Here is a 12,327-nt window from a genome sequence, read left to right as displayed (position 1 = left end):
AGGGGTCCCGGAGCTGCCCGGGCATTCCAACTCCCCAGCCCCTCTGAGGCCCACCCAGAGACCAGGGAGAACTGCAGAAGGCAGCTGCACCATCAGAGTGGCCAACATTTATTGAGCACTTGCTGTATGTCAGACCCTTTGTGCTGGGTGCCACGCTGGGTCCTTACAGCAAGCCATGAGCTGCTTCTGCTTTTACACCTCAGAGGGGAGAGGCAGCACCCATAACTCTGGTGAGGGCAGAGAGCCTAAGCAGTGCCCGGCCCACCCTGACGGGGCTCCTGGGGGCTCCTGGGGGCTCCTGTGGGGCTCTGAGGGCTCTGTGCTGTGCCCCAACCCAGACACAGCCTGCCGTCCCCTCCCAGATGCGCCCTGACACAGGGCAGGTCCTCTTGACCTCTGTCCTGAGCTCTAGCAAAGCCTGTACTGATCACAGAGTCTGGGCATTGATTAGTGGAATGGCAGGAACTGAAATAGTCCCGGATGCTGGGGAGCTGGCTTCGAGGTGTTGAGGAGCTGTGTCCATCCCTGCCGAGGCCGGCCAGGGGCTTTCATCTGCCCACGACCACAGACAGCCTGGGGAGGAAGGCAGGCACAGTCGCACTCCCACCCCTCTACCGGCCTGCAGGAGGCCCGTGGGAGCTGCAGGGCACCCCCCACCCCCGCCAGGAGGCCCAGCCCCAGGCCGTGGTCAGGCAGGACCGGCAGGTTTCTCCCAGGCCTGTCACTTCCTCACTGGGACTCCTTGAACAGTTCAGCCCCTCTGTGCCTCAGTGTCCTGGTCTGCGATGCCCAAGGACCCCCATGGGTGACCATGCCCTGGCTGGGTGATCCGAGCAGGGCCAGCTGGGTGTTGGTCTGCACAGGGGCCTCCCTGAAAGGACACACCCCACACACCTCTCTTCTGTGGTCTAGATGTCAGAGAGAAATGATGCAGCCGTGCCAGGGGCATCACAGGGCACCAAGGAGGCACCATGGCCCAGCATGGCACAGGTGCCCTCGAGTCAGGGGGCAGCAGGGCAGTGCCCCAAGGCTCCATGGAGACTGTAGGTACAAGCTGCTGCAGAAGGTACCGTGGACCTGCAGGTCGGGGCCAGGCTCGGACGCACCCTCCCCCTCCAGAAGACCTCAGGCCACCGTGACAGCAGTGAGGGCAGGCCTGTGGCTGGGCCATGGCCAGCACCTGAGCCAGGTAGGTGTGAAACGGATTTAATGCTGAGGACGAGGGGAAGCCCCAGAGCTTTGGAAGGAGACCTGAGGGCCCTTCTGAAGGGCGCTCCGTGGGCTGAGCAGGGGCACAGAGGACCCCCTGAGGCTGGAGGGGCACAGAGGCTTCCTCATGTGGAAGAGCGCCCACTCTGGGCCTGTGGCCCTTTGTACCCTGACTCGGGCCGAGGTGACCTCTGCTCTCCCACCTCCCTCCCCACCCACCACTCACCAAGGCCAGCAGGACCTGGGGCAGGAACTGGAGCCTCCCTGTGACCCACAGAGGCACGGGCTGGAAAGGTGTCGTGGTCACCGCCCCGGACACAGAGAAGCCCTGGCCCCAGGTGTTCCTCACACACAGGCAGCATCTCTGACACCCAGACTCATGAGGTCCTGGCTGACGTTTCTTCAAGAAGTCATTAGTTTCGACATCACAAAGGGCATTTCCCAGTGGCCAAGGTCACTGCAGGGCTGGTGCGTGTGGCCTTCTTGTAGCGACGTCTCCTGTTCAGCCCAGCCGCTATGACAAATGGGGTTTTAGAGACTTGGCTGCGTAACTGAAGAACGAGGAGGAGGCCAAAGCTGCTCTTCTTGCAGAAAACCCAGTGGTGCCACGTCAGCTGCCAGCGCCGGGGCCGGGGGTGGGGGTGGGGGTCAACCCTGCAGCACCGAGGTTGGCATCCCAAAGAGACCCACGGGGAGCAGGGGACCTGGGGCAGCTCAGGGTCACCTCGGAGGGCTCCCGCAGGTTCCTGCCCTGGGAACACAACTTCTCTGGGTCCCCTACATGAGCACAGTTGGGAGCCGGCAGCCAGTGGGAGCCCTTAGCCCAGCCAATGCCCCACCCTCACCTCCCCGCAGACAGGAGACCTCAGAGCCACCTCACAGGCTGTGTGCAAGGTGTCCCAGAGCCACGGTAAGCAAGAACCCAGCCAGAACGGGCCCCTAAACCTCAGAAGCCTGCCTCACAGCTCCGAGAGCAGAAGCAGAGCTCGGGGCGGCAGAGCTGGCCCGCTGAGCTGGGGTCCACTACAGCCTCTGGTGGCCGCTGTGACCCTTGGGCTTCCTTGGCTTGGAGCACTCTCATTCCCATCTCGGCCTCCACCTCCACAGGCCCACTTCCCCTTCTCATAAGGACACCGTCACCTTGGACCAGGACCGGCCTGCTGTGTCACGACCTCATCTTAACTGACTGCCCGGCCGTGGCCCTGTTCTGAGGGCCCAGGCTAGGACATATGAATGGGGGCAGGGGACGTGATCCGGCCATGGCACCAGGCCTGAGTGCTGTGCACAGTCCCGGGAAAGGCCTTGACCAGGAAAAGCCTGGGCAGGGACATGTGCCACGGGAACTGTTCCTCGGCGATAGGAGGAAGTGAGCACGAGGGGCAGAGGCCTAAATGCACAGTGCCAGGGGACACTAGCGCCAGGTGACACCAGCCAGGCTGAGAGGTCCCAACTCCAGCACACCCCATTCTGGAAAAGGCAGAGCTCCAAGGGCCTCGGGGGAGGTAGCGGGGTGCACGGGAAGGGCTCTCCCCTGGTGGCCCTGCGTCCTTGTGCTTGTGTGCAAACCACAGGAAGGGAAGGTCTCCAGGCGTGAGCCCTGGTGTGAGCCCTGGGCTCTGGGTGGTAGCCACGTGTCAGGGTTGGACCAGGGATTGCAGCCTGGGGACCGTCTGGTGGAGGTGCTGACGGTGTGTGGGGGGCTGCAGGGGGCAGGCCATGTGTATGGAGTGCAGGGGGCAGGCTGGGCGGGGGGAGAGGCTGTGCGTGTGCGTGGGGGGGGCAGGCTGCGGGGGGGCAGGCCATGTGTATGGAGTGCAGGGGGCAGGCTGTGTGGGGGGAGGCAGGCTGTGTGGGGGGGGGCAGGCTGTGGGGGGGGCAGGCCATGTGTATGGAGTGCAGGTGGCAAGCTGGGGGGGGGGCAGGCTGTGGGGGGGCAGGCCATGTGTATGGAGTGCAGGAGGCAGGCTGTGGGGGGGGAGAGGCTTGCGTGGGGGGGGCAGGCTGTGGGGGGGCAGGCCATGTGTATGGAGTGCAGGAGGCAGGCTGTGTGGTGGGGAGGCTGTGCGTGGGGGGCGGGGGGCAGGCAGTGCCTGTGGAGGGGCGGGGGCCCAGGGATGTCTCATGTTTTTAAAGTCACCAGAGGCATGAAGGCTTTCCCTGTACTGTCTCTGCTACTTTTCTGTACATCTAAAATTGTCCCACAATAAACCCGTCTTTACCGTCTTCCTAACCCTGGGTCCTGCACCAGCTGACCCAGCTCCTCTGGCTGCTGGGGGTGGATTCCAGAGGAATCCACAGGGACAGCTCGGTAGTGGAGGAGGGGCTGAGGCCCTGTTGTCCCTTGACAGAGGACAGAGCCGTTCAGGGCCTCCATGAGGTGAAGAGCAGCCTCAGGTGGGACATCTGAGGGAGCCAGCGTTTCTGTGACCATCCCTCGCTCACAGCCCACCCCGAGGAGCAGAGTCTATGGCAACTAGCATTGCTCCCAGCAAGGGGGCTCAGGTCAGATGCCACTGCTGGAAAGCCCAGGCAAGGAGCAGGTGGGAAGGCAGACGCCCAGCCGACCTGCAGAGGTGGACGCCATGAGAACCAACCTTCCACTGCTGCCCTCTGTGCCAGGACCTTCTCCACGGCGTGCAACACCTGGCCCAGGTCCCCTGAAGCAGCCCAGGCACCTGCCTCCTCCCGACAGTACAGCTCCTGAGGCTAGTCCATCCCGGCAGGCCTCTGGGCTTGCCAGAGGGCCTGGCCACCGGCTGAAGCTGGCTGTGCCCTGTCTGACCTTCCTGCTGCATCTCAAGTAGAGCTTGGGGATGACGTTAAGCGAAGAGCGTCTGTCACGGGTGGAGATTCCCTCTCAGTCCCAGCGCGATTTAGTTGGAAGTTACCAAGAGAAACTTCACTTTTACCCGTGCTCGCCGCCCAGTCCAGGTGCAGTTGGCACACACCACCCCTTGGCAACTCAGCAGGCAACGCTGCGTCTTATAGAAAGAATAAATCTACCTAAGCCCAAAGAGTGGAGGCCCACGACCTCTTGGCCCTCCTGCTCCTCCAAAAGCACCTCTTTCTGCGGGAGAAGCCCTGGGGAGACTGTCGCCGTCCCCCACCCAGGAAGAGAAGTGAGGCTTCCCAGGGCAAGCCTGTTCCTCCGTGTGGCGGGCTCGGGGTGGCTCACCTGCTCTGGACAGCACCTCACCTCACACCAGGAAGACTACAGGGCTCTTCTTCAAAACAGTGTGCACTGGGGCAGGACAGCACCTGAGAGGGGTAGAGCTGGGTGAGCACCCGCTACACTGAAGCCAGCGCTCAGGGCAAAAAGGGCCTCCTGGGGAGGGCACCCAGTGGGGCAGGGGAGGTGGGCACACTTGGACCTGCCACTGTTTGGGTTGGGCAGATATTAATTTTTAAAATAATTTTCAAAAGTCTCCAAAATATCTTTCAAGAACACGCTCCATCTAAACAATCATGAGATGATTTGCTGGAAGGAGTCTCCATGTTTGGTTTCCTTTTTATGGAGAATCTTGGCCCATTGCAGAAGATCGATAAAAGCCTGCAGAAGCTAAACTTCAGTGCCTTCGTTTCTTAAAAAAAAATACAAAGGTTTTCCTCCATTCATTTTTTTTTTTTTTAAATTTTGAAAAGAGACCAACGCTCTGTTCAACAGACTCTAGGAGCCCCCGCACCACCCCTGCTTGCTGGGGGGTTCAGTCCCTGCATTGTAGGACTGACCTGTCCTCCACAACAGTGGGATCAGGAAGCCCCCCAGAGCTGCCAGATGCCCCTCGGGGGATGGGCCAGGCAGCTATCTTGTCCTCAAATCCCAGAAGCATCGGAGCAGCCACAGCCTTGGGCCTGGACGGCCTACCCCCACCCCCGCCCCCGCTGCCCGCTCTCTGCTGCTCAGACACAGAGGCGCAACAGCTGCCCAGAAGGCCACCACGCAGGCCCTTGATGCAGGTGCAGACCCAACCTAAGCAAGCACCTGACTGCCCCAGAGGCTCTCGGAATAGGCTGCAAGCCGTGAGGGAGGCCGAGTGCCCCATGCTGGGGGGGGTGGTCTGTGCTCAGGAGAGGCCCTGGGTGGGCCCATTCCTCCTCTATTTCCCAGTCCCCGCTGGCCCCTTCATCCCTTGGAGGGAACTCCGCAGTTCTGAATCTTGGCTCAGAGTCTTCTAACGGAACCACACAGCCCTGGAAGAGGCCTTGTGCCCCGTCCCTGCCCTTCTGCCACGCTCTGAGCCCTGAAGGGCCTCACTGTGGCTTGTGTCTGTTCTCGTTCCTTCTACAAATGCTTTTGGAGGACTTGACCCTCTCAGGTCTCTGCAGACGGACAGCGCTGACCCACCCATCAGCAGCCTGCTCTTCCACGGGCTCTGAAAAATGCAGTCCTGCTTCCTTGAGCTTGGTGACAACGATGATGAGAACCAGCTTTGGGACTTTTGGTTGAACAGGGACCTTGTGTCTGGAGTCCTCAGGAGCACATGCACCTCTCCATGTCTGTCGCCTGGCCATGCCTGTGGCCACCAACCCTGGAAGATAGGGCCACCAGGGGCTGCAGAACCCCTCTGATAAGACTGGACTGATATGACCACAATGTGTCACCCCGGCAACAGGAGAGGCCGAGCAGGAAGATCCAGGTCCCAAGCCAGCCTGGACAACTCAGCAAGACCCTGTCTCCAGATATAAAAGTACAAAGAGCTGAGGTGTGCTCTGGGTTCAATCCCCTGCACCAATATTGTTTTTTTAAAGTGAAGCCTAAAAACTCATCTTTCCCAGCAGAAAATAAAAATGTATCTGCCTTCCTGGCCACATTAACAGAGCTCCGAGCTCCTCCCGGCGTGACAAGCGCCACCCCGAGGAAGCTGCCACACCAAGTCTGTCAAACACCAGTCACTTCCAGGGGAGCCTCAGGAGGGGCACATGGGGCTCTTCTGGGTTCCACAGGACCCAAGCTCCTTCCCTGCTCGGCACCAGTCGCACGGGGCGTGAGCTGCTTCAGGTCCAAGAGTCAGGCCTTGCCGTCCTTGCCCCTGCCTCCACGGAGACACCCCAAGGCACGACGCCCAGCAGAGCCAGGCGCCCCCCCACACTGCGCCCCTGCTGGGCCACCCTCCCTCCTTCCCTGTTCCTGTGCTGTAACCAGTGGACAGTGCTCCTGCCCTGGGGGCTCCCATCCCAGGGGAGAAGGCAGGCCACGCACAGGCAGGCCTGGGGACAGGAATGACAGCTGAGGTGACGTGCCAGAGGTGAAAAGGGAAGACCCCTGTGGAGGTGCTGGGAGCTTGGTTCTAGGAGGTCTCCACAGCCATGTGGGCAGCCAGCTGCTCGGCCTGGCATTGGACCAGGGCCTCTGCTCCTCCCTGCACTCCAGGCCCCTCTGGGGATCAGACAGAAGCCTGCGTTCTCTCCAAACAATCACCCTGAGCTCAGACCCAACGTGTCTGCAAGTGACTCCGGGGTGCTGGCTGCCTGTGAGCTCCCGGTTTGATGGGCCAGGGCACTGCCTTGGAGGAGCCTCCGACACCCTCCCTGGCCACCGCCGCCCTGGGCCCCTCTTGCTGGACACCCAGACCCCGAGCTCTCACAACCCCCCGCCCCGTGCCAGGTATGACTCCACAGTTCTATTAAGGGACGGCGGGGGTGGGGGTGCGCTCTGTAACCGGAGAAGAGCAGCAGGACAGTTGTTGGGAGCCAGATTTATCCTGCCCCGGTCAGCTGATGGGCTTCGGTTACAGTCCTCAGCAGCCCGACCAGTGGAGCAGATGGGCGTGCGTGCCTGCGGCCGTCCACGCAGCGCAGCTGCAGCAATTGATCCAGGAGAGTGGTTTTCCTGTAGCATTGCACTTACCCGCCTCCGGTTAAAAATAGCAAGCGGCCAAAGCACAGCCTTGGCACACTCTGGATCCACGGCCAGAGGCCAGGCTGACCCAGCCCTGGGCCACAGGGACGGAGGACAGGTGCCTGCAGAGAAGAACCATAGGATCGGGGCCTAGAGGTGGGCAGGGGCTGCTGCCCAAGCCTCACGGGCAGCCCACACGCTGCTGTGGGAGCCACCGTCCCCAGCCTGGCCTCCCTGTCCTCCCGGAGGTCAAAGCAAGCTGGAAGCCAGTGTGATCTGGACCCAGGCATCTTGGCTCTCCATTCACCCCTGAGTGTCCTCTGGCTGTTTTCCTCCGGCGCCCAGGGCTGGTTGGCCTGCCCAGGGGCAGGAGGAAGAGGTGGCTGTTTTGGGAAGTCCGAGTCGGCTCCAGGAGAGGGAGGAACAGGGCATCTGGTTGGGTTATTTAAAGACCAGGAGTGGACAGGTGCAAGCTATGGGATGGACCTGAGCTGGGCTGGGAGAGGGGCTGGCATGGAAGTTCCCAGCCCAGGGCAAAAGGATCCCCACTGCTCCTGGACACCCCACCCTGTGGCCAGAATGCTGTGGCTTCATGCCGTAGCTAAAGGGTTGGAGCCTCAGTGCCCACCTCGGGAAGGTCCCTGGCTGGGCTGGGACAGGCTGGGGTCCAGCAGGGGCTGTCGGCTGCAGTCCAAGGCAGCCCAGGCTAGCCTAAGGCAGGTCACAGCCCACCAGAAGCTTTGCAGAGGATGACCAGGGTGACTCGTCCCACTACAAGCACTAACAATTGTCATGGCAGCTGTCAGGGGTGGGTTCAACCCTCCTGTGGAAGGGGACATGGCCGTACCACACTCAGCCTGGAACTCCACTCACCTGAACCTCAGTTGCCATCTTTCAGGTGGGGATGATGAAAGGCAGACCTGTGTGGCAGGAGTCAGAGGCAGAAATGGCTGGCCCGGCCCTTGCAGAAGGGCCTCGGGATTGGGGGCAGGAGGAGGCTTGGGAGGCTCTGCCCACTGTGGGCCTCACCTGTCTTCCAGCCCCCAGCAGTGAGGAGCTGCAGGACCTGTCCAGCCCTGCCAGCACCCACCTGGGTCCCCCCCCAGGACCCCCTCCTTCACTGTCAGGTGCCCTGGTAGGTCCGGTGAAGCATCCCCGGAGAACCTGCAGGTTCTGGGAGGAACTGACCCCCTAGGAGGGACCTGCTCTCTGAGGACAAAACCGAGCCGTGGATCACACCAGCAAGTTCTGCAAGCACAAGCCAAGGAACAGGACAGTGCTTGATGCAATGAGGCAGCACCCGTGGGTCAGGCCACCGACTCCGGCTCAGGATGGACAGGCGGAGCTGCTTCCCACCAGGTGCCCCAAGGCCTGTGCAGGTGCTACCAGGGGTGACAGGGCCTCCATTAGCTGAGCCAACGTGAGCTGCTCTAGCCAAGGGACTGTGGCAGCCTCAGTGGGCAGAGGCCCTGTGAGTGCCCAGGCCAGTCAGGGCCATCTCCCAGCAGTCTGGGGTTTCTCTGGCTAGAGGGGCTAGGAGGAGCCCCCTGGAGAAGAGAGGGTGCTTCCCCCAGCTGCTCTCCGTGGAAACAGCTGCTCACCCCCGTCCCTCAGAGCCTGGGCCACTGGCTCCTCTGGCCAAGGCCCTCACATCCCAAGGAACTGGTTCTCCAGGTGACTGGGGGCCTGAGACCCCCGCTCCATGCAGATTAGCCCCAAAAGGAGCCGGCCAGCGACAATGGCCACAGGCCTGCGCCCACCACACCAGCTCCACAGACCTGGGCAGCTGGGCTTGTCAAGCGGCTGGTCAGTGCCCTGGAGGAGCCACAACAGGGTCAGTGGTCACTCACACCAAGAGTACTTCCCACTGGGCCCTGGTGTCCCCGTCCCTCTGCCATCCAAACCCCACCCACCTGCGGGGAGGACACTGCCAGGGCAAGGGAGGCCACCTGCCCAGTGCTTCTGAGCACCCAGGTCCTGGAATATCTGCCTATGACAATCCTGCAGAGAAAGGTGGCCAGCAAGACCCCTGCCCTGCTGGGCTCCTCCAAAGCTCATGGAGGGCTCTCTGTGACCAGCTCCTGGACACCACACACTTCCCTTCTAGTTTCTTCAGGGACCTCTTCCAGGTGAGGGGACCCCTTCCAGGTGTGGGGACCCATTCCAGGTGAGGGGACCCCCTTCCAGGTGAGGGACCCCTTCCAGATGTGAGACCCATTCCAGGTGTGGGACCCCTTCCAGGTATGAGACCCCTTCCAGGTGAGGGGACCCATTCCAGGTAAGGGACCCCTTCCAGGTGTGGGACCCATTTCAGGTGAGGGACCCCTTCCAGGTGTGGGACCCATTTCAGGTGAGGGACCCCTTCCAGGTAAGGGACCCCTTCCAGGTGAGGGGACCCCTTCTAGGTGTGGGACCCCTTCCAGGTGAGGGGACCCCCTTCCAGGTGAGGGGACCCATTCCAGGTAAGGGACCCCTTCCAGGTGTGAGACCCATTGCAGGTGAGGGACCCCTTCCAGGTGAGGGGACCCATTCCAGGTAAGGGACCCCTTCCAGGTGTGGGACCCATTTCAGGTGAGGGACCCCTTCCAGGTGTGGGACCCATTTCAGGTGAGGGACCCATTCCAGGTAAGGGACCCCTTCCAGGTGTGGGACCCCTTCCAGGTGAGGGGACCCCTTCCAGGTGTGGGACCCATTCCAAGTATGAGACCCCTTCCAGGTGAGGGGACCCATTCCAGGTAAGGGACCCCTTCCAGGTGTGGGACCCATTGCAGGTGAGGGACCCCTTCCAGGTGAGGGGACCCATTCCAGGTAAGGGACCCCTTCCAGGTGAGGGGACCCTTCCAGGTGAGGGACCCATTGCAGGTGAGGGGACCCCTTCCAGCTGTGAGACCCCTTCCAGGTGAGGGGACCCCTTCCAGGTGAGGGACCCCTTCCAGGTGAGGGACCCACTCCAGTTAAGGGACCCATTCTAGGTAAGGGACCCCTTCCAGGTGTGGGACCCCTTCTAGGTGAGGGACCCCTTCCAGGTGAGGGGACCCCCTTCCAGGTGAGGGACCCCCTTCCAGATGTAAGACCCATTCCAGGTGTGGGACCCCTTCCAGGTGTGGGACCCCTTCCAGGTGTGAGACCCCTTCCAGGTGAGGGGACCCCTTCCAGGTGTGGGACCCATTGTAGGTGTGGGGACCCATTCCAGGTGAGGGGACCCATTTCAGGTGTGGGGACCCCTTCCAGGTGTGGGACCCCTTCCAGGTGTGGGGACCCATTCCAGGTGAGGGACCCATTGCAGGTGTGGGACCCATTGCAGGTGTGGGGACCCACTCTGGGTGTGGGACCCATTTATGGTGAGAGACCCATTCTGGGTGTGGGATCCATTTCAGGTGAGGAATCCTTCCCAAGTGTGGAGACCCATTCCAGGTGTGGGATCCATTCTGGGTGTGGGAACATATTCCAGAGGAGGGACCCATTCCAGGTAAAGGACCCATTCCAGATGTGGGGATACATTCCAGGTGGAGGACCCACTCCAAGTGAGAGACCCCTTCCAGGTGAGGGAACTTCTCCAGGTGAGGGACACTTCCAAGTAAGGAATCCACTCCAGGTGAGGGATCTCCTCCAGGTGAGGACCCCTCCAGGTGAGGAGCCCCTCCAGGTGAGGAGTCCCTCCAGGTGAGGCATTCCTCCAGGTGAGGAGTCCCTCCAGGTGAGGCATTCCTCCAGGTGAGGAGTCCCTCCAGGTGAGGAGTCCCTCCAGGTGAGGGAACCCTCAGGTGAGGAGCCCCTCCAGGTGAGGAGCCCCTCCAGGTGAGGAGTCCCTCCAGGTGAGGAGTCCCTCCAGGTGAGGCATTCCTCCAGGTGAGGAGTCCCTCCAGGTGAGGCATTCCTCCAGGTGAGGAGTCCCTCCAGGTGAGGAGTCCCTCCAGGTGAGGGAACCCTCAGGTGAGGAGCCCCTCCAGGTGAGGAGCCCCTCCAGGTGAGGAGTCCCTCCAGGTGAGGAGTCCCTCAAGGTGAGGCATTCCTCCAGGTGAGGAGTCCCTCCAGGTGAGGAGTCCCTCCAGGTGAGGAGTCCCTCCAGGTGAGGCACTCTTCCAGGTGAGGAGTCCCTCCAGGTGAGGGAACCCTCAGGTGAGGAGTCCCTCCAGGTGAGGAGCCCCTTCAGGTGAGGAGTCCCTCCAGGTGAGGCACTCTTCCAGGTGAGGGACCCCTCAGGTGAGAACCCCTCCAGGTGAGGAGCATGGTCCTCTCATAGCAGAAGCTGTTTTCGGGTCTGTTCACAGCCACATCTGAACTCATTGAAAGCAGGACCAGACTGAGGAGTGGAAACCACGGGGCCATATGGGTGTCCCAGCAGGGGTGGGGCTTGTGCCCACGTTGCTCATCTCAGGGGCAGCTGCCAGGACCAGCAGCCAGGGACTGGCCTCCCCAAGATGTGACCCCAGCCTATCCCAGAAGCCATGGGTGGCTTCATCTCTGGCTCCTCCCCGTCCAGGGTGTTCCTGGGGAGCCCACATGCCCAGGGCAGGTCCCCGAGCCCTCCCTCACTGCCACGCCCTGGGTTGGTGGAGAGACTGGAGACCTGAAAGACTGGAGGCTGCTGGTCCCTCTGTGCTTAGGGGTGGACGCTGTGTCCTGCAAGCTCTCCTGGGGACCAAGGCACAGCAGTTCTTCTTGCCGCAGCTCTGACCACACTCCAAGAACTCTGCCCCTCCTGTCCTGCTGCGTCACCAGGCTATGCTGCCCAGGAGAGGGCTGGGCTGGGCTGGCTGTACCCCAGAGCCCGCTGGCCAGAGTGGGGAGGGTGGAGAGGGAGCGGGTGGGCAAAGATCGGGCGCCCCCCACCATCACTCTGAACCCCTGGTGGAGGGGCTGGGTCCCGAGGGCAAGAGCCCAGCCCTTGCTCTGACCCACAGGGGGAGGTGAGGGCAGCAGTCTCCCTGGAGGGACAGGAAGCGCAGCGTCTGGATGGAGGAGGAGGGGAGAGAGAAGAGGAGCGGGGAGCGGGCAGCCAGGGGGAGAGGAAGCAGCCAGGGGGCAAGACAGGAAGGAGCACGAGTCTGAGCGGGGCTGGCACCCGCCTGGCTCGTGTGGGTGGGTGCCAGCTCCTGGCAGAGGTGCAACTGAGAATGCCCGGACCCCACGGTGGCCCTGGCTATGGGTCAGCGGCGGCACTGCGGCTGCCATCTCAGCAATACTGCCACTTGAGCCCAGGGTGACAGCCAGCCTGGCCTGCCTCTGCCCTGCACCAGCCTGTGCCTGGCTCTGCAGCCACTGGGTGCGTCCCAGGG

Source organism: Ictidomys tridecemlineatus, chromosome 5 (assembly GCF_052094955.1).
Source record: "Ictidomys tridecemlineatus isolate mIctTri1 chromosome 5, mIctTri1.hap1, whole genome shotgun sequence".
NCBI lineage: Eukaryota > Metazoa > Chordata > Mammalia > Rodentia > Sciuridae > Ictidomys > Ictidomys tridecemlineatus.
Note: the sequence above shows the minus strand (reverse complement) of the source record.